Consider the following 21,124-nt stretch of genomic DNA (forward strand, 5'->3'; position numbering starts at 1 on the left):
ACCGCTCCCCACGGGGCGTCGGCGCGCGAGTGGCCAGGAGTGACCGGCCGGGGGCGGGGCCGCGGGGCCGCGTGGGGAACCCTGCGTCCCGCGCCGCCGCCTCCCAACGCCCGGAAACATGGAACTGTGGAAAAATTCGGCCTTTCTCTCCCAGTCCGTAGATCTCTGTGCGCCAAAGGGGAAAAATGAGGTACACGTGGCACGCGTTTGATACTCTACGTCACTTTGTGTGGAAGCGTCAGGGGTTGTCAGGGCATAGTCTCGTCTGTGCCTCAGGAACTGGGACGGTCGAGCGCGGCGCTTTTTGGCGTTTCGTTGGTCGTCCTGCGTTCTGGGCTTGGCGACGGTGTGGAAGCGGCGCGTCCTCTCCCCGCCCCGCCTTTGCTTCCCTGCAGTTTCCTCAGCCCCTGGCGCGCGGCGTTACCAATCTGGTGAGCGGAATCCTGTGTTCTTGTCGCCTTTTCCCTGCTGGACGAGGCCCACCGCCGTGAAAACACCGGAGCGCCGGCGCCGTGCCTCCCGCACCTCGCTCGTGTGCTGTCGGCTCTACTGCCTCGCCGGTCAGGGAGGAGGCAGACGGGGCGCCAGTCGTTCCTCCAGACCCGCAGGCTCACTCAGCCTTCAACGGAGATATTTCTCTCTCTTTTTTTTTTTTTTTAAGATTTTATGTATTTATTTGACAGAGATCACAAGTAGGCAGAGAGAGAGGAAGGGAAACAGGCTCCCCGCTGAGCAGAGAGAGCCCGATGGGGGGCTCGATCCCAGGACCCTGGAATCATGACCTGAGCCCAAGGCAGTCTCAACCCACTGAGCCACCCAGGCGCCCCAAGGGAAATACTTCAAAAACGTGTTATGAAATGAGCCAACAGTCCAAAATGTGTGCATTTTGAGAATAAACCTACGCACTGTGCGCTCAGAAATGTCTAGAAAAATGTACAGGAGACTGCAGCACCTTTTACTGAGTTCTCTTAGAATATTTTTTTTCACAACGGGCCGTTTTGTTTGCAGCGATAGCGCTTTGGGAATGCCACCCACCCTCCCCCCTGACACCCGCACTTTTGTTGGGGGAGTAGTTTGATAAGCCGTGGGGGGTTGGGGAGCCTGGCAGGGGGTAGAGCCTTCGCCTTCCAACGCCACAGGGCATGCCTGAGGGAATGCAAGCAAAGGCGGCTGAACTGTGTTTGCAGGAAGTGCCCAGCTCGCCTTCACGTGGCAGCGGGCGTTAGACTCACCCAAAGGGCGCGCGTTTCATTGCAGGTGGCAGTGTTTGACTGGGTGGGTCCGGGATGGGAACCCAGAACTTGCTCTTCTAACACTCGCAGGTGACACCGGTGCCGCTGGTCCAGGACCTCATTGTGAGAACCTGGGATTCGCAGGTGTTCCTCTTGCCCAGTGAAGCAGGCAAATTGGGGCCAAGAGCTGGACATACCTGACTCCAAAGAAGAGATGGGGAAAGAGTCCTGAAAAGAAAAGTGGAAACAGGGAGACCAGGACAGGGACCAAGAAGGGACAGACTGGAGAAGAACCGTCTGCCTCCTGGGGATTTCTGTGCTGTTTGCTTTGTGGTATGATCCTCCCCAATTCCTGACAACTCTGCACCACAGTCCCTGTTTCCCTCTAATGCAGGATTCACTTGTAAGGATGACAAAATACCGAGGCCTAATTCAGTGCCAGAGTGGAACAAAGACAGGGGCTGCTTCAGCCTCATCTGGGCTACACTTTATCTCAATTACTTCTTAAGACCCTCGGATTCTAAGGCGTCCTCTGATTCTAAGGCGTCAGAGATACACAATCCACATTTTTCCATCAGCCTCTAGAAAGTGCACATATTTGTAATTTTCCTGCTTGTACTTACTAGTATTCTCCAGATAATTGGCATATGCTACTAAGTTGCATAAATGTGCAAATGCTAGCCAAAGGGCCTTTGCCCAAGGTCTAAGTTTCTTTGGGTTCCAGGAAGTGAGAGAGTCTGGTTTCAGTTCATTGTATGAACTTGCCAGCGGACCAGCCCAGGGACCAACCCCTGGATACAAAGAGCAGCCCTAGGTCAGGGAGTTGGTCCTCTTTGAGATACTCCCTTGAAGCCGGGACAGCCCCGTTTTGCTCAGTGGAAGGGCTTTGTCTCCTACAGGTTTCAAGGACCCTGGAGATACTCTAAAATCATTGCCAGTGCTGCCCCTACCACCTGGGCAAGGGAGTCCCTGGCCCTGGGCCCTGTACTTTAGAAGGCCCTGTTCTGTCCTACCCTAAGCCCGATCTCCTGTGGGGGAGAGTCTGTGGAGCCAAGAGGGTGTTCCTGCCCAGAACCTTACCCCTCCTAGAACAGGATTAAGGAATTTAAATACAGGCATACCTCATTTTTTGTGCTTCACTTTAATGCACTTTGCAAACATATTTTTTTATGAACCAAAGGTTTGTGGCAACCCTGATCAGGCAAGTCTGTGGACACCATTTTTCTTTTCTTTCTTTTTTTTCCCAAAGATTTTATTTTTAAGTAATCTCTACACCCAGTGCCAGGCTCTAACTCATAACCCTGAGCTCAAGAGTTACCTGCTCCACTGACTGAGCCAGCCAGGTACCCACGGGCACTGTATGTCCAGCAGCCTTTGCTCACTTCATTTCTCTGTGTCACGTTTTTGGTAATTCTTGCAGGATTTCAGACTTTTTTATTACCCATTATATTTGTTATGATGATCTGTGGTCTGTGATTATGAACTAGCTGATAGTTCAGATGATGGTTAGCATTTTTTAGCAATAAGGTAATTTTAAGTTAAGGTATATACATTGTTTGAGACATAATGAATGCTCTTTTTTTTTTTTTTTAAGATTTTATTTATTTATTTGACAGACAGCGATCACAAGTAGGCAGAGAGGCAGGCAGAGAGAGAGGGGGAAGCAGGCTCCCCACTGAGGAGAGAACCGGATGCAGGGCTTGATCCTAGGACCCTGAGATCAGGGCCTGAGCCGAAGGCAGAGACTTTAACCCACTGAGCCACCCAGCCGCCCCTAGACATAATGAATGCTCTTGCACGCTTACTATTTTGTAGTGTAAACATAACTTTTACATGCACTGGGAAACCAAAAATTTCACCCAGCTTGCTTTATTGCAATATTCACTTTATTGCAGTGGTCTGGAGCCGAACCCACAGTATCTCCAAGGTATCTTGGGATCTTGAACAGTATTTGTGTCCACCTACAGCAGGACATCTCAGTCGTGGCACTGTAACATTTTGGGTCAGTTAACTACTGTGGTGGCTGACCTGTGCCTTCCTTGTAGGATGTCTACACATCCCTGACCTCTACTCACTAGAGGCTCTTTTTTTTTTTTTTTAAGATTTTATTTATTTATTTGACAGAGAGAGATCACAAGTAGACAGAGAGGCAGGCAGAGAGAGAGAGGGAAGCAGGCTCCCCGCTGAGCAGAGAGCCTGATGCGGGACTTGATCCCAGGACCCTGAGACCATGACCCAAGCCGAAGGCAGCGGCTTAACCCACTGAGCCACCCAGGCGCCCCCCGACTAGAGGCTCTTAACACCCATCTCCTCAAGCCGTGACAGGTCTCCAGAAATTGCCAAATGTTCCCTGAGGGGCAAAATTGCCCCCAGTTGAAACTACTGTTCTAGAACACTCATTGAAGACTTAAGACTTTGCGATTTCTTAGCATCCTCAGCCTATTTCCAGGACCTAGACAGGCTAAAGATGGTACCACCGTGGGTATACATCTAAGTTTGACCCCTCGGTGCAACAGGGAACCTGCAGTGGGGAAAAAAGGAAAGACCAGGGACAGGGAACTACTCTTCTCCTATTACCAAGTTCCTACCTAGAACTCAAAGAAGCCCAAGATTGCCATATTTGAACCTGCCTTGCAGGTCTTTATTAAGATATATTTGTTAAAACAGAAGATAGGATATATTTTTATCTGGCTGTTAACTTGGTTTATATTATTTAAATATCTAGTGTATGGTGTGAGGGCCTCCATTTGTGCTCTTGCCCCAGTCCGGTAAATATTAAGGCAGGCCTATTCATTTTAACCTTGAGATTCCATGGTAGCTTTGGAGTGTTTCTGCCCCAAAATTTCATCCTCCAGAGTTCATGTGTTTCAAACTGCGGTGTGACCAGGGTACTCAGGTGATTTTGAAAAGTCACTGTCGTACCAGGCCAATGCTATTGAGTCATTATCCCCAAGAATTCGAAAAAATCCGAAAGTAGCCTGGGTTGTCTTGAGCCCCAGAATGTGGTCAGAATCTGACAGTCAGAATGGGGTCCAGGTAATCCAGAGAGGCTTTGATTTTATAGGGAATGATGGGGAGGGATAGATGTCTCAGATATCAGGCAGCCTGTGTGGATGACTGAGCAGCTTACGGCCTGTGTTTCCGGCATTCCTGAGAATGAAAGTCAACGTTTGGGGACTTCTGCAGTTAGGGTGTGAGTGAGGAGGTAGACCAGAAGTTCAGTCTTGCATTTCTTTTCTTTTCCCCTTCCTCCTCCTCTTTGCCCAGGGTTCATTTTCTCCACTTTTTCTCATTTATCTCATCTTTTTTTTTCCCTAAATCATTCTTATTTCTGTGACTCAAGGCAATTTCCTCTTTATACCTTCATCACTCTCAGTAAATACATAGTTTTCTGTTAATCTCCTTTACATCACATGCCACAAAGGGATTATTACCACGGCCCTTGCTTATGGAAGACATATTTTTAAAAAAGATTTATATATTTGTTTTAGAGAGAGAATTGGAGGGAGGGGCAGAGGGAGAGGGGCAGAGAGCATCTGAAGCAGACACCCCATTGAGCCCAGAGCCAACGTGGGGCTCCATCTCAGGATCCTGAGATCATGACCTGAGCAGAAATCAAGAGTTGGACGCTCGGCCCACTGATCCACCTAGGCAGCCTCAAAAAGGCATATTTTTATGTGAACTATAGGAAAATGCTAGAGCTAGGGAAAATCCAAGAGAAGGAAAGTACAAAGAGGGGTTTTTTTAATGCTAAGAAACAAATGCACTAACAACTAGGAAGCCAAGGAGAAACAGAAGTGGCGTTAGCTAGTTCTGCCGGCCTATACTAAAACCCCGATGTCAGTAGATCCCCAAAACTGACACCTATTACCAGTAAACCCTGTAGGAAGATTATATCACAGAACCATGAAGTATCTGAGGCATTCTTAAAAGTTGGAAAGTGAAAAGGGTAAAAATTAATGTAAATTGTTAGTAAGCAGGAGTGAACAGTCTGTGATTAGAAGTTTGCAAACTGTAATTGCAAGTTAACTATATATTTAATAATCTTGTCAGAACCTCTGTCATAGGTTATATTTTTAGCAGTTCTAGCCTGGGCTCTGGCTCCATCTGGCCCACTGTGTCTTCCTGGAATATCCTCCTCTAGACCTCAGCTATAAATCAGAGGTACCTGGGCTGCACATTAGAACTACCTGTGAGCTTTTTTGAAAACACGGGCTTACTGGGTGCCTGGGTGGCTCAGTGGGTTAAGCCACTGCCTTCGGCTGGGGTCATGATCTCGGGGTCCCGGGATTGGGCCCCCTCATCGGGTTTTCTGCTCAGCACGCAGCCTGCTTCTCCACCCCCTCCGCTGCCTACTTGTGATCTCTGTCTGTCAAATAAATAAATAAAATCATAAAAAAAAAAGAAAACAAAACAAAACACTGGGCTTGGGCCCAATTACATTCAAATCTTCAAATTGTATGTATACATGAACTATAAATGCGTATCATGTTGCTGTAAGACATAAGAATCTAACAGTGTTTTGGGGAGCCTGGCTGGCTCAGTCATTTGAGTGTTGGACTCTTGATTTCAGCTCAGGTCGTGATCCCAGGGTTGTGGGATCTAGCCCTGTGTGGGGCTCCATGTTCCACAGAGTCTGCTTATTTCTCTCCCTCTGCTCCGTAACTCACCCACCCCCACCCGTTAGCACGCCTCTTTCTCTCTCTTTAAAATAAATAAATATATAAAATCTTTTTTTAAAAAAATGATCCCTGGGATATCTGAGTGTGTGGACTGACAGGAGGTGGGGTGAGACTGAAGGCAGCGAGTCCCCATTTGGGAGCCACGATAAGGTCCTGGCCTACGGCCATTACTGGAAAAAAGATAATTGAAATGCAATGCAAGCCTCAGTGACTATCTAAAGTGAGGGTGGGGGAAGGCAAATGTAGTTCCCTTTTTTCAGGCTTGGGCCACCGGGGTTGATGGTGATGCCATTTACCAAGAAAAGCAAGTAGAGGGATAAAGATCCTCATTCAGGAAAGGGTGCATCTGGAGTACCTGAGGGAGTTAGAATTGCCAAGGTGGAATTGTCCACTTGGCTGTGGGTCTGAATCTCAGGGTCACATCTAAGTCTGGCCTCTGTCTCAAATTTAATGCACATGCTATTCAGGTAAAGCTAATGTAGTTATTTATGCCCTCTAGGGGATGTCACTATCTTCATGATCCTCTACTACTTTGGGTGGGTAAGAATCAGGTATGACTTGGATGTGCCAGTGATGTTATGTCAAGTTCATTTGGTTTTAAATAGTCCTTGAGACCAGTGATTTGCACACTTAGTATAAGAATTAGGGGGAATGCTTATTAAAACCCAGATGGCTGGTCCCTACCCTCAGAAACTGTTAAAAAAGGAAATTTTTTTATTAATATATAATTTATATACTATTTTAAAAACTCATCTATTGTAAGTGTACACTTAAGTGATTTTTTTTTTTTTTTTTTGTAAATTTAGGTGGCTGGCCATCATTACCAAAATGCAGTTTTAGAACATTTCCATTAGCCCAGTAAGTTTCCTCCTGCTGGTTTTTGCTTAATCCCTTCTCCCATCCCAAGCCCTTGGCAACCACTGATCTGCCTTTTTCTCTATGAATTTGCCTTTTCTTTGTGTTTCTTATAAATGGAACCATACAATATGTAGTGTTTGCATCTGGCTTCTTTGATTTCGTATTTTTTAGAGCTTAATCTGTGTTGTAGCATGTAGCAGTAGATCATTCCTTTTTATGTCTAAGTGGTAATTTATTATATGGATATACCACAACTTGTTTTTCCCCTCAAGTTGCTGGACATTTCGATTTGTTGTGGTTTGAATTGTGCCCCCTCCACAATTCATAACTTGAAGATAACCCCATGTGACCTTATTTGCAAATGGGGTTTTGTAGATTCCTGATCTATGGACTCTTTTATCACTAGGAAACATCTGTTTTTGTTTCTAGTAATATTTCTTGTCTTTACATCTATTTTAGCTAATATCCACATGGGCCACGCAACTTTCTTATGGTTGCTTTTTTCACAGTGTATCTTTTTTCATCTTTCTACTTTCAGCCTCGTTCTGTCTCTGAATCTAAGTGTGTCTCTTGCGTACCACATATGTTTGGACCTTGCTTTTTGTATCCAATCCGAATCTCTCCACTCTTCATTTGGGATGTTTAGGCCATTCACATTTACTGTAATTCATAATATGTTTGGATTTACATTTTCCATTTTGCTGTTTGTCTCTTCTCATCTTTGTTTCTCTGTATCTCATTCATTGCTTTCTTTTGTGTTAAATAAGTACTTTTGGGTATATCATCTAAATTCTCCTGTTAACTTTTCTTACTGTGTTAAAATGTATTTTCTTAATGGTTCCTCCCTAGATTTCAGCATCTTAACTCAGCAAAATCTAGTTGAGACTAATACTAATTTAATTCTGGTAAAATATAGAAACTTTACTGCAGTATAGCTCAATTTTCTCCCCTCTCCTTTGTATTATTATTGTTATTACATTTATATGTGCTGTAAACCCAACAATACAGTGTTATGAGTATTGTTGGACACAATCTTATGTCTTGTAAAGAAATTAAAAGGAGAAATGAAGCAAATATATTTATAGAGTCTTCTATATTAACCTACGTATTTACCATTTCCAGTGCTTTTCATTCTCCCCTGCGCATCCAGTTGTCAGCTGGTGTCACTTCCTTTCAGTCTGAAGGATTTCCTATAGCATTTTCTGAAAGGCAAGGCTTTCATGACTTCCACTGACAGTGCCACTGGCCATGGGCGTCACCCACTACGGCAAATCCTGCGAGCCCCCCTCAGCCACAGTGGCATAGCTACCAGCCCTCACGACGTGTCCTTCCCTGGGAGAACCTCTACCACCCACTGGGCTGGAGGGGAAGGAAGCAGTGCTAGGCCAGGATGCCTCAGACCTCTACTATTCTTACAGTTCAGCAGTTTTGAAGCATAAATGCTTCTCAAATTGTCCTATGCCTTTGGTTGGTTCCCAGAACACTGAAATTGTCATTCTTATCAATTTTGTCTAGCTTTATATGATAGTTGCATTCTGGGGAGAGGATTTGCTCGCCTTTCCACTTGACCATAGCCAGAAGTCAGCTTTGTCCCCTTGTATTTCTGACTCATTAGACCTGGGTGAAGCTGGAGAATTGACGTCTTAGTGAGGGCCCAGGTAATGCTGCTGGCCCAAAGACCACACTCTGAAAACCACTGCTTTAGATTAACTCAGAGTCTTTTAGATACTAGAACAGCTTTCTCATAAACTCATTATGAGGACACACAAAATGTTATTTAAAATTTCTGCAGAGGGGCACCTGGGTGGCTCAGTGGGTTAAGCCTCCGCCTTAGGCTCGGGTCATGATCTCAGGGTCCTGGGATCAAGCCCCGCGAGTCAGGCTCTCTGCTCAGTGGGGAGCCTGCTTCCTCCCTCTCTCTGCCTGCCTCTCTGCCTGCTTCTGATCTTTGTCTGTCGAAATAATTAATAAAATCTTTTTAAAAAAAATAAAATAACATAACATAAAATTGCTGCAGAGTTGGGCACCTGGCTGGCTCAGTCAGTAGACTCTGACTTGCTCTCAGGATTGTGAGTTCAAGACCCACAGTGGGCATGGAGACTATTTAAAAAAAAAAAAAAAGTGCTGCAGGGGAACAAGACCTAGAATAAAGCCAGTTAAGAGATTTCTTTTTGGTAGGAACTTTTTTTTTTTTTAAAGAATGTATTTATTTGACAGAGATCACAAGTAGGCAGAGAGGCAGACCAGGTGGGAGTGGGCAGGGGAGCAGACTCCCCGCTGATCAAAGAGCCCAACATAGGCTTGATCCCAGGACCCTGGGATCATGACCTGAGTTAAAGGCAGAGGCTTTAATCCACTGAGCCACCCAGGCAGGCACCCCTGGTAGGAACTTTTGATAGAAGTAAAGGTGTCTAGGGCGCCTGGGTGGCTCAGTGGGTTAAGCCTCTGCGTTCGGCTCAGGTCATGATCTCAGGGTCCTTGGATCGAGTCCCACATTGGGCTTTCTGCTCGGTATGGAGCCTGCTTCCTCCTCTCCCTCTGCCTGCCTCTCTGCCTACTTGTGATCTCTCTGTGTCTAATAAATAAATCTTTAAAGAAAAAAAAAAAGAAGTAAATGTGTCTAAATAATATTGTTAGCCTCAGGTTCAAAAAGGCCTGTCAGGTGAATGATTGTCTATTCGGTGCCAGCCTGATGGTTAGCTGTTCGGGTGATTCATAACAAGATAGCATAGGTAAATCTAACTGTCTACAGAGGCTCTTAATCTCATCAGAGTCTATGAGAAAATTGCTCTGTCATTTTCTCAAAAATGCTAGTTACTCTCCAGAGGAGGTTGTAATTATCCCAAACACCACAGTGCTCCACACCGTCTTCCTTTGACTGTGGACGGTTTCCTATGTCACTGGTAGATGCAACATTTCCTCCCATTCCCGTGATTGCACTCCAGGATGGACCCAGGGCATCTCACTGGCAGCACTGGAGGAGAGCTCCTCTTACTCATGTGATGTCACCAAGGTCCTTATAAGTTTCTGCTGCAGAGCACCTGGTCCAGTCTGGTTCTGGACTGGTGATGACCAGATATGGCTGGTCCCACCACTGTCAACTGTGGTTCAGACCATTTACCTTGTCTCCAAGTGCCCACTTCTTGCACTGTTCTCAATCTTCTGCTGGTCTACCAGTTGACCTGGTCTTTTTGTAATCTAACACTGGGCCCACAGAATCTTCTGGATGCTGTAGATGGCTAGGCATAGTCAATGTGAAGCTCTTCAGACTTCCCTCTCCTGACTTCTCCCTTCACACCCAGATGTGCTGGCCTGGCACCATATTGAAATGTCTCCCCACAGGCCCTATCCCAGACTTTTGATCTTCTTCCACTCTTATATGCATACCATGAACACTCTTAAAGTTCTCAAGATCTTCTTTTTTTTTTTAAGATCTTCTATTTTTATCTAGATGTTTCTACCTCAGAACTCACAGGAAGGGACACCTGGGTGGCTTAGTTGGTTAAGTGTCTGCCATCGCCTCAGGTCATGATCCCAGGGTCCTAGGATCGAGTCCCGCATCGGGCTCTCTGCTCAGAGGGGAGTCTGCTTCTCCATTTCCCTCTCCCTCTTGCTCCTCTGCTCGCTCTCACTCATTCTGTCCCTCAAATAAATAAAATCTTAAAAAAAAAAAAAAAAAAAAAACCTCCCAGGGAAAGAGAAAGAAAGGACCCATGTGGCTCATCCATGTGGCTTGCTTCCTCTCCAGCTCTCCTTTTCCCTCTCCCCACAATATTGAAGAAAAAGTGTTCCACTTGCTCTGTCTCAGAGGATCTCAGACTTTCTCTGAATCAGAACCCCCTGGAGAGTTAAAGCACAGATGACTCAGCCCCCTCCCTCCAGAGTTTCTGATTCAGCAGGTCCGAGATGGGGCCCAAGAATGTGCATTTCTAGCAAGTTCCCAGTAGATAACTGCTGCTACTGATCTGCTATTCACACTTTAAGATCTCGGGCGCCTGGGTGGCTCAGTGGGTTAAGCCTCTGCCTTTGGCTCAGGTCATGATCTCAGGGTCTTGGGATGGAGCCCCGCATCAGACTCTCTGCTCAGCAGGGAGTCTGCTTCCTCCTCTCTCTCTCTCTGCCTGCCTCTCTGCCTACTTGTGATCTCTGTCTAATTAAATAAATAAATAAATCTTTAAAAAAAAAAAAAGAACCACTGATTTCTACCTTCTATGCTGGTTTCTTGTTACCCCTGATTTATAGTAAAATTCTATCATCTTTTTATAAGGGTTGACTTTTGATTTGTTAATGGATGCTAACGAACTTAGAAAATCCTTTTCTCTCAAGAAAAGGTTTTCAAACTATTATCTTCTATAGCTTACTGTCCAAACTGAGGCACCTTTGGTGGGGAAATCAGTTGATAACTTAAAATAATGCTAAGACCTGGTGCACCTGGGTGACTCAGTGGGTTAAAGCCTCTGCCTTCGGCTCAGGTCATGATCCTGGGGTCCTGGGATCGAGCCTGGCATCCAGCTCTCTGCTTGGCAGGGAACCTGCTTCCTCCTCTTTCTCTGCCTGCCTTTCTGCCTACTTGTAATCTCTGTCTGTCAAATAAATAAATAATAATAATAATGCTAAGACCACAAGCATAGATGGGACTGTGCTAGACAAACCAGGATGGCTGGTTGCCTCATGCTACAGCCTCAGGAAAATCAGCTTTTTTTAAAGCAATTAATTCCTCGTTCTGGGGCTCAACAGCCTCTCCTTTTCTGGGACAAAAAGGCCCATGACTCAAACTTGCAGGTGGGAGGCTACTGGGAAATGTGATTTCAGAGAGAAACAAAAACACAGTAGTTTCATGTTTTCACAACACCATCTGCATCATACATACTTGTAGTTATCCACCTGTAGTCCTGAAGAGCCTGAATAGCCTGCAGCCACTATAAATAAAGACAGTTTGCATTTTCCTCCTGGCACAAGTCCCTACCAGCTCCATTGGTTATCAGCCTTTCGCCTCATCCCCAGGTGTCCTTAGTTATTTCTGGGCATATCCAGAGCATCAGCTCACGTGTGTCCACAAAATCAGAGTATCAGCTGCAGTTTTCACATGCTCTGGCTCCTTATCCCCATCCACCGTCCGCAGAGCCACCTGGAGAAGTTTCATCTCCGCTACTACCCGTCGTGAGGACACCCAGTTGCACGCCAAGGATGCTGCCTCCACATGCTCCTTAGTCTGATGCTGGAGCGTAGCTGGGTTTTATGCAAGCCTTCCCCCCATATCCCTGTTTCCTGGGCCCCAAGTTAGATATATTTTGAAGGCAACATCAGTAAGATTTGCTGATGGTTAGGATGTTGGGTACATGAGGAAAGAGGTCCGGCATGATTTCAGAGCTTTGGCCCAATGCATGAGGTTGTTATTAATTAAGGTGGTTGCAAAGGCTGCAAGTGGAGCAGATCTGAAAGAAAATGGCAGTGGTTTCATCTCGGATATAGTTAAGTTCATGGTGTCCGTTAGTTATCTAAGGAAAGGAAGGTGATAGTGGACCTTCCTTTTCAACGTCTGCACAATTACCATAGACACAGAGTCGAACTGAACCTTAAAGATTATTTTCCAGGGCTGCCTGGGTGGCTCAGTCGGTTAAGCGTCCTATTCTTGAGGTCATCATGTCAAGGTCATGAGATCAAGCCCTGAATCTCTCTCCCTCTCCCCCTCCTGACCCCCCTGGAAAAAAAAATTATTTTCCAGTTCCGTCAGGCACTGTTGATCACCAGCCCAACCACCCAGATTTTGTTTCAGAGTCTGTCCTCCCCTGTGACTGGAGGAAATAGGAAATCTTGATTGTCTAAACCAGCCAGGGTCACCCCATTCTGTAGGTCAGTGATGAGTTTAGGGGTAAGCCTGAGACCAGTGAGACCCGAGGAGCATGCATGTGGAGGCTTCTGGGAAATGTTCCCTTTCTATAAAAAAGATCTGCAAAATGAAGAATTGGTCAGCTTCTTCTGGATGTCCTACGACAACTGTCTTGCAAATGTGACCTGAGCTAAACTGATTAAAACAAGCTGAGGGGGGCCAGGCTGAAAGATGGCATCTTCTAGCCCGTTGATTAACTAGCTGGAACCACCCATCTCCAGAACTCTTCTTCAATATACCTCTTCTTCATCAGTTAAGCCATTTCTAGATGAGTTTTGCTCACCCATTAAAGCATCCTAACACAACATATGAGGGGAAGGTCATCCGAAGGAGGAAACCATAGCCAGGCAGTAAAGTAGGAGGTCCAGGTAATTACCGGCAAAGTCAGTCCAGTGCAGCAGCAGGAGGATTTCCAGTGCAAGGACCTGACTTGCTCAGGAACTTTCACAAGAAACTGCTTGTTTGGTCATAGATCTGTACTTTTTTTTTGCCAGTGAGGGCAGGATTTCCACATGTGAGGGCATTTGCACCAGTGGCCCTTATGGGATGGGCGTCTACTCCTAGCTTGCCCCTCCTGCACCGGGCTTTTCCTTGGCATCCAGAGAAGAGTCCAAATTGCTCTCATGCTCCTTATCCCATGCTGTACTCACAAGCACCTGTTAGAAGGCCAGGATGATATCATAATTCCCATTTTATAAATTGGGGATTAAGACTCAAGGAGGTGGGGTGCCTGGGTGGCTCAGTGGGTTAAGCCTCTGCCTTTGGCTCAGGTCATGATCCCAGGGTCCTGGGATCGAGCCCCGCATCGGGCTCTCTGCTCAACGGGAAGCCTGCTTCCTCCCTCTCTCTCTGCCTGCTTCTCTGCCTACTTGTGATCTCTGTCTGTTAAAAATAAATAAATAAAATCTTTAAAAAAAAAAAAAAAACTCAAGGAGGTGGTCATAGCCTTGAAAGGGTAAAACCCAGACTTTCTAAATTCTAGGCCAGCACCCTTCAACAATACCAGGGAATTTGTTTTAAAGTCTAAAATAACATCTTATCATTGTCCTTGCTTGATTGCTCTAATTTTGCATGTTAACCATGATTAAAGTAACTCAGTAAGATTCCCATGAGTCTTGATTCAAACATAACACACACTGAGTACCTAAGGTCTGTAGGATATGTTTGGTTTTACCAAACTGTCCAAAAATAATAGATATTTTTTTTAAAGATTTTATTTATTTATTTGACAGAGATCACAAGTAGGCAGAGAGGCAGGCAGAGGAAGAGACGGGGAAGCAGGCTCCCCACTGAGCGGAGAACCCGATGCGGAGCTCGATCCCAGGACCCCGGGATCAAGACCTGAGCTGAAAGCAGAGGCTTTAACCCACTGAGCCACCCAGGCACCCTAACAGTAATCTTTTTTTTTTTTAAGATTTTATTTTTAATTAATCTCTACACAGTGTAGGGTTTGAACCCACAACCCTGAGATCAAGAGTTGCACGCTCCATTGACTGAGCCAGCCAGGTGCCCCCCCTTCCCAAAATAGCAGTAATCTTCCTTCATATGCCACTTGCTCTGGACTCCTTTTTCACAGTTTTCTTACAACATGTGCTTTCTGTTAACCTTTCGGTGCCTTAGAGAACAGGGCTCAGAACCACATTAATTCTAGAAGCAATCTTTTTATTACTCTTGACAGTGAACAGGGATTTAAATTTATAGCAACCTGTTGCACATGCATTAACTGTACACGTAGTGGCACGATCGGTTTTTCCTCTTGCGGAGCGCTTCATGTGCACGGGACTGAAAACCCTGAATCGGCTTGAAGTGAAAAACTAGTCCAGTTTTACCAAGGAAGATAATAAGTCAAACCAGATTAACTGAGTGAAAAAAATGGTTCTTAATAAATTGGTCTTATAAATTGAGAGTGAGTATGGAATATCCTTGGTCTTATAAATTGAGTCTTATAAATTGGTCTTATAAATTGAGAGTGAGTATGGAATATCCTTATTAAAAAATAAAAATAAATAAAATATTTATTATAAAATTTTATTTACTTACTTATAAAATAAATTTTAAAAATAAAATCTTTTTTAAAAAATTAAAAAAAAAAGATGAGAAGTATTCCAGAAATGCTAAAAGGCTGAATTTTCCAAAGAACAATTCATATTTTAAATGTTTCAGTGAAATCAATTGTAACAAAACATGTTTGACTTGAAAGTATGTTTATCTTCTTATTTATTATTTGTGTAACACATTTTTTCTTTAGATTTTATTTATTTATTTGACAGACAGAGATCACAGGTAGGCAGAGGCAGGCAGAGAGAGAGGAAGGGAAGCAGGCTCCCCGCCAAGCAGAGAGCCCTAGGTGGGGCTTGATCCCAGGACCCCGGGATCACAATCCAAGCTGAAGGCAGAGGCTTTAACCTACTGAGCCACCCAGGTGCCCTGTGTAACACATTTTATAGTGAAAACACCGTTACCCAGGAGATCTGGGGTTGAGTGTTGATTCTTCTCTTTGGTGTTCCTGGATCTCAGTTTCTTCCTCTGGAAAAGGAGGAGTTAACAAGATGTCTGCTTCCTAAGGCTGCTGTCACAAATTACCACAGACTTACTGGTTTAAAACAACACACCTTTCCTTTCTTATATTTCTGGAGGTCAGAAATCTGATGGGGATACCACTGGGCTAAAATCATGGATCTGTCAGCAGATCCATGTTCTTTTTTGAGTCACTTAGACTGAATCCATTTCCTTGCTTTTTCCAGTATCTAGAGGCTGCCTGCCTTCCTTGGCTCCTGGCCACTTCCTCTATGTTCAAAGCCAAAGGCAGCAATGGCCAATTGAATCTTTGTCACATCGTGTCACTCTGACACTGACTTTCCTGCCTCCCTCTCTGATTTTTTTTTTAAGGATTTTATTTATTTATTTGACAGAGAGAGATCACAAGTAGGCAGAGAGAGAGGAAGGGAAGCAGGCCCCCCGCCGAGCAGAGAGCCCAACGCGAGACTCGATCCCAGGACCCTGAGATCACGACCCGAGCCAAAGGCAGCGGCCCAACCCACTGAGCCACCCAGGCGCCCCCTCTCTGATTTTTAAAGGGATGGCATTGGGCCTACTTTCAAGATTATAGTGATCTGCCTCATCCAGAGTCATCTTTTTTGTTTTAGGGTCAGCTGATAAGCAGCCTAAATTCCCCTTTGACACGTAACCTAATATATTCATAGGTTCTAGGGATTAATATGTGGACATCTTTGGGAACCATTATTCTGCCTACTACACTGGGCAATCTCTTAGCTCTTTCTAGCTCAAAATTTTATAAAAAAGAATCAGTATAAATGTCCACTGTTACTTTGGCTTTAAAGGGCAAAAAAAATAAGCTGGGGTTTCTGAGTAGCTTAGTTAAGTGTCTGACTCTTGATTTCAGCTCAGGTCATAGCTCAGGGCTGTAAGTTCGAGCCCTACACCGGGTTCCACATTCAGCAGGGAGTCTGCTTGGGATTCTCTCTCCCTCTCCCTCTCCCTCTGCCCCTCGCCTTGCTCTTGCACACACACGCATACACACACTCTCTTCTCTCTCTCTCTCAAATAAAGCTTTTTAAAATATAAAGTACATTTCTCTCTGTCAAATAAATAAATAAAATCTTTAAAAAAAAAATATAAAGTACAATAAATAAAGCTCAAATAACTAGGTTATAAAGAAATAGAACCATTTTTATTGTCTGACTTTTATTTAATTTTTTTTTAAGATTTTATTTATTTATTTGACACAGAAAAAGAGAGATCACAAATAGGCAGACAGGCAAGCAGAGATAGAGGGGGAAGCAGGCTCCCCGTGCGGAGCAGAGAGTCCAACACAGGGCTTGATCCCAGGACCCTGAGATCATGACCCGGGCCAAAGGCGGGGAATCTCAACCCACTGAGCCACCCAGGCGCCCCATAATATTTTATTTTTTTTAAAGACATTGTTTATTTGTTTGACAGAGGGAGACTCAGCAAGAGAGGGAACACAAGCTGGGGGAGTGGGAGAGGGAAAAGCAGGCTTCTTGTGGAGCAAGGAACCTGATCCCGGAACCCTGGGATCGTGACCTGAGGCGAAGACAGATGCCTAATGACTGAGCCACCCAGGCACTTCTTATTTTATTTTTTAAAGGGAACTATATTCATGTAGTTCAAAAACCAGAACATAATAAGGACTAGCTTCAGGGTCTCGCTCCCTTCCTGAGTCATGTGTGTATACCATCGTTTATTGACTTGATCCCTTTTGTATCAATTTCCTACATCTACCATAACAAATCACCACAAACTGGTGGGTCAAAATAACAGAAGTTTATTCTCCTATAGTTTTGGAGGACAGAGGTCTAAAATCAAGGTGTCAGCTGAGTTGTGATTCCTCCAAAAGTTCTAAGGGAGAACACTTCCTTGCCTCTTCCATTTCATGGCTACTTCACTCCAATCTCTGCCTGTGTGGTCACATGGCTTTCTTCCCTGTGTGTATGTCTGTGTGTCCTCTCTTCTTATAAGGACACCAGTCCTTGGATTTAGGGCCCACTGTAATCCAGTATGTTACCATCATTACTAACTACATCTGTGAAGACCCTGTTTCCAAAAAGGTCATGTTCACAGGTACTAATGGTTTGGACTTACCTTATCCTTTGGGGGTAATATGTCAACCCGTTACACGTCTGGACAGACTTATTGGTGTTTCCCATGATTTGCTGGTAGAACAGATGCTGCGTATTTTTTTATGGACTTGCATGCATAGTCTCATGGACTTGCAAAACGTCTCTAAAGTACGAATCCCTGCAGGTATACATGCTGAGTCGTAGGTTTTTGCCAAATTGTACTTGGAAAAGGTTGCATTGGGATGCCTCGATGGCTCAGTCAGTTGAGCAACCGACTCTTGATTTCGGTTCAGGTCACGATCTCAGGGTTGTGAGATCGAGCCCCATGTCTGGCTCTGCCCTTAGGAGTCTCCTTAGGATTCGCTCTCTCCTTCTCAGTCTGTCCCTCCACCTGTTCCTGCACTCTCCCTCTCCAATAAATCATCCTTTTTTAAATAATTTTTTAAAGATTTCGTATTTATTTTATTTAAGAAAAAGAGAAAGAGGGGTGCCTGGGTGGCTTAGTGGGTTAAAGCCTTTGCCCTTGGCTCAGGTCATGATCCCGGGGTCCTGGGATCAGGTCCCACATCGGGCTCTCTGCTCGGCAGGGAACCTACATCCTCCTCTCTCTGCCTGCTTCTCTGCCTACTTGTGATCTCCGTCTGTCAAATAAATGAATAAAATCTTTAAAAAAAATAAAAGAGAAAGAGAACAGCATGAGCAGGAGGGAGGGGCAGAGGCAGAGGGAGAGGGAGAAGCAGGCTCCCCACTGAGCAGGGAGCCTGACACAGGGCTTAATCCCAGGACCCTGAGATCATGACTTGAGCTGAAGGCAGTCGCTTCACCAACTCGGACACCCACTTGCCCCATACGTAAATAAATCTTTAAAAAGGAAAAATCCCTTCTTTAAAAAACAAAAAAGGTTGCTCTTATTTTCATTCCCACCCTCAGTGTTTGTTTCCCTGGAGCCTCACCAGACCTTTGTAGGACCAGTGTCTTTATCTACCCATGAGAGCTTAAAAATAAAATCTTATTTATTTTAAAGATTTTATTTTATTTATTTGACAGAGAGAGAGCGAGAGTGCGCTGCGAGAGAGGGAACACGGCAGGAGGAGTGGGATCCGGAGAAGCAGGCTTCCGCTAAGCAGGGAGTCCGAAGCGGGGGGGGGGGGGGGGGTTGAATCCTAGGATCCTGGGATCATGACCTGAGCCAAAGGCAGACGCTTAACGACTGAGCCACCCAGGAGCCCCTAAAATCTCATTTAATTTCCATTTCCTTAATTATTCGTGCAAATGAGCACACCTACACGTGTTCACTGTCTCCATAAGTCTGCGAATTACTAGGTGTTTCCTGTTCCGCGTTGAGCTGCTGTTCTGCTTTTTATTTACTCCATTTCAGACACTTTAAGGGCTTCTTTCTTTAGGCCACCATCCTTTCTTTGTTCTGCCACTTGATTGGAACTTGATCTTGTACAGAAACCTAAGGCACGGGATTGTGTGAAAGGATATATCTCCGGTGAAGGGGTATTAGCTTCTCAGTGTTGAAATCATTGGATGCAGCTGTGCTGTGGGCATTGAAAGCACCTAATAAGATTGTGGCTCTGGGCTGGGTGCAGTTTCTGGACACACACACTTGCAGGGCATAAGTAGTTACACCAGAAACAAGATGTGTTTGAAAGTATGTCCGTAGGTGGGACTTCTGTGAACCTGCGAGAAGGCACATCCCTCTCTCTCTCTTTAAATGAGAGGGCTTCAGCTGGGTCATCAAACTGGTGGCAAACATCCAACAGATGACCTGTCCATCCTGACTTTTTCTTGCAACAGAGTCATTTAGTCTGTAATTAAGGAAAGCAAGAGGGCAACTCCCCTCTGGGCATATACACAGAGGAACTGAAAACGGGACCCGAACAGCAATATCTGTACACCCATGTTGACAGCAGTGGCTCTGTGTGCAGTAGCCAACAGTTGGAGTCAACCCAGGTCTCCATGGACAGATGCATGGGGTAAACACGACATGGCAAAAGTAAGTTACAGTGGAATACTATTCAGTCTTAAAAAAGGAAGAAAGGAAGCCCGTACACTTGCTACAACATGAATGAACTGTCAAGGTACCTCTCATTCTGATGAGTGACATAGGCCAGACACAAAATGACAAATACTGGATGATTCTACCTGTTGGAGGGACCTAGAGTAGTCAAGTCATAGACACAGAAAGTAGGGTGTCTGGGGCCTGGGGTACCCAGGGCCAGGGGTGGGGGGAAGGGGGAGCTGTTATTAAATGGGTACAGAGTTTCAGTTTTGCAAGACTAGAAGAGATCTGGAGTGGGATGGTGGTTATGCCTACTCAAGTATGAATGCACTTGGTACCACTAAACTGAGTACTTAAAAATGGCTCAGGTCGGAGGGCCCATGTGGCTCAGTAGGTTAAGCGTCAGACTTTGGCTCAGGTCATGATCTCAGGGTTCTGGGATCGAGTCCCCATGTTGAGCCCTCACGTCTGGCTGTGCGCTCATCAGGGATTCTGCTCGTCCTTCTCTCTCTGCTCCAACCCACTGGCTACAAGAAGGCCTCCTAGAGGGCGCCTGGGTGGCTCAGTGGGTTAAGCCGCTGCCTTCGGCTCAGGTCATGATCTCAGAGTCCTGGGATCGAGTCCCGCATCGGGCTCTCTGCTCAGCGGAGAGCCTGCTTCCCTCTCTCTCTCTGCCTGCTCTCCATCTACTTGTGATTTCTCTCTGTCAAATAAATAAATAAAATCTTTAAAAAAAAAAAAAAAAAAAAAAAGAAGGCCTCCTAGAAACCAGAGATGGCTCCTTGACCAGAAGTGGTAGTGCAGAGCACTGCTTGGAGCCAAAAAAGGGTGACTCACTGAACCCCTGTGTTGCGAGGTCCCATTTTTGTCGTTGAAGGAAAGCACTGTAGAACAACGTTTGGGATCGCTTGTTCAAATTAGAGGCGTGGGTGGTGGCCACAAAGTCCTTGCACTGTAGATGATTAAGGAGAAAGGGTACTTGCCCTTCCCAGCTTAAAGCCCTTTAGTTTGCAGTTAGAGTCTCGAGAAGGAGGATTTTTTGCCCTGGCTCTCACACCAGGCCCTCATCAACCCACCCCTCCCCAGCTCTCCACCTCCAACAAGGAGGGATGGCTAATTCGCATAATTTACTTATGATATTTATTTTTCACTCTGTCCTCCCATGTCAGGATGTAAGCTCTCATGAGTGCAGAGACTCCTGTCTATTGTACTGCCTGGTGTTTTCCAAATGTCCAGATCAGTGCCTGGCAATCAGTAAGCATTTGAGAATGAGTGACTTGTACCTGTACTCCAAACAGCTGGTTGGATATGAGAACTCAAGGCCTCACACAGGGACTGGACACTTGTCTTCTCCCCTGCCCCCTTTGTCCAGCAAGCCAAGATCCTCTGGTCCAGAGATCTTGGATAGGACTGAGGAAGAAGGAGAGCTGCCTAGAAGGCCCCACTGGGGCCTGAAGCCCAAACTTGAGCTACCAGCCCTGGGGGGGTGGGGGCTGGGGATGGGGTAGGAGAAGAGGGAGACGCTGACTTTTACCCGTGTCCCCTTTAGAGCTTTTTTTGACTTTGCCATGTTCACGTACTGTGTTAACTTTTCCAAAACTATTATAGCTTTTAAAAATGCCTAATTATTGGGCACATGGGTGGCTCAATGGGTTAAGCCCCTGCCTTCGGCTCGGGTCATGATCTCAGGGTCCTGGGATCGAGCCTCACATCGGGCTCTCTGCTTAGTGGGGAGCTGCTTCCTCCTCTCCCTCTGCCTGCCTCTCTGCCTACTCATGATCTCTCTCTCCATGTCAAATAAATAAATAAAATCTCTTTTAAAAATGCTTAACTATTAAAAAAATTATTAAACA

The 21,124-nt window shown here is 45.4% G+C and overlaps 1 long non-coding RNA gene across 2 annotated transcripts in view; it reads left to right on the plus strand.

Annotated features, from left to right (window-relative positions):
* Positions 1-50: 50 nt before the first annotated feature.
* LOC123393388 overlaps positions 51-21,124 on the plus strand; it is a 34,188-nt gene continuing 13,114 nt past the window's right edge. Inside the window, exons 1-3 of one of the 2 annotated variants that reach the window (XR_006608158.1) lie at positions 51-190; positions 1,323-1,565; positions 6,721-6,772. This is a non-coding gene — a long non-coding RNA (uncharacterized LOC123393388). Of the gene's footprint in view, positions 191-1,322; positions 1,566-6,720; positions 8,527-21,124 lie in introns of those variants that run through there. The other variant, XR_006608157.1, reaches the window with a different exon arrangement.

This window comes from Mustela putorius, unplaced genomic scaffold, assembly GCF_011764305.1.
Source record: "Mustela putorius furo isolate JIRA1106 unplaced genomic scaffold, ASM1176430v1.1 tig00000832_pilon_pilon_pilon, whole genome shotgun sequence".
Classification (NCBI taxonomy): Eukaryota; Metazoa; Chordata; class Mammalia; order Carnivora; family Mustelidae; genus Mustela; species Mustela putorius.